Genomic DNA, 1317 nt, shown 5'->3' with positions numbered 1-1317 from the left:
GGGCGTTGCGCCTCTCCCGGCAGGAGACGCTTCCACCCCAACCGGGGGAGGCGGGGGAGCGGAGCGCAGCATCAAACCGACCACGTATCAAGGGCGTGAGGCCCCGCCAGAAGGGGAATCACGTCTCGCGAGCGGAGGGAGAGCGTGGGACCCCACGGCGCGTTAACACATCCGAGGTACAAGGGCGGCGCGCCTCTCCCGGCAGGAGACGCTTCCACCCCGGCCGGGGGAGGCGGGGGAGCGGAACGGAGCAACAAACCTACCACGTATCAAGGGCGTGAGGCCCCGCCAGAAGGGGAATCACGTCTCGCGAGCGGAGGGAGGGCGCGGGACCTCACGGCGCCTTAACACAACCGAGGTACAAGGGCGGCGCGCCTCTCCCGGCAGGAGACGCTTCCACCCCGGCCGGGGGAGGCGGGGGAGCGGAGTGGAGCAACAAACCGACCACGTATCAAGGGCGTGAGGCCCCGCCAGAAGGGGAATCACGTCTCGCGAGTGGAGGGAGAGCGCGGGACCCCACGGCGCGTTAACACAACCGAGGTACAAGGGCGTCGCGCCTCTCCCGGCAGGAGACGCTTCCACCCCAGCCGGGTGAGGCGGGGGAGCGGAGCGGAGAAACAAACCGACCACGTATCAAGGGCGTGAGGCCCCACCAGGAGGGGAATCACGTCTCGCGAGCGGAGGGAGAGCGCGGGACCCCACGGCGCGTTAAAACAACCACGGTACAAGGGCGGCGCGCCTCTCCCGGCAGGAGACGCTTCCACCCCAGCAGGGGGAGGCAGGGGAGCGGAGCGGAGACACAAACCGACCACGTATCATGGGCGTGAGGCCCCGCCAGAAGGGGAATCACGTCTCGCGAGCGGAGGGAGAGCGCAGGACCCCACGGAGCGTTAACATAACCACGGTACAAGGGATTTGCGCCTCTCCCGGCAGGAGACGCTTCCACCCCAGCCGGGGGAGGCGAGGGAGAGGAGCGGAGCAACACACCGACCACGTGTCAAGGGCGTGAGGCCCCGCCAGGAGGGGAATCATGTCTCGCGAGCGGAGGGAGAGTGCGGGACCCCACGGCGCGTTAAAACAACCACGGTACAAGGGCGGCGCGCCTCTCCCGGCAGGAGACGCTTCCACCCCTGCCGGGGGAGGCGGAAGAGCGGAGCGGAGCAACACACCGACCACGTGTCAAGGGCTTGAGGCCCCGCCAGGAGGGGAATCACGTCTCGCGAGCGGAGGGAGAGGGCAGGACCCCATGGCGCGTTAACACAACCACGGCACAACGGCGGCGCGCCTCTCCCGGCAGGAGACGTTTCCACCCCAGCC

This window comes from Scylla paramamosain, chromosome 14 (assembly GCF_035594125.1).
Source record: "Scylla paramamosain isolate STU-SP2022 chromosome 14, ASM3559412v1, whole genome shotgun sequence".
NCBI lineage: Eukaryota > Metazoa > Arthropoda > Malacostraca > Decapoda > Portunidae > Scylla > Scylla paramamosain.
The sequence above is the reverse complement of the archived record's forward strand: the minus strand, read 5'-3'. Positions refer to the sequence as shown.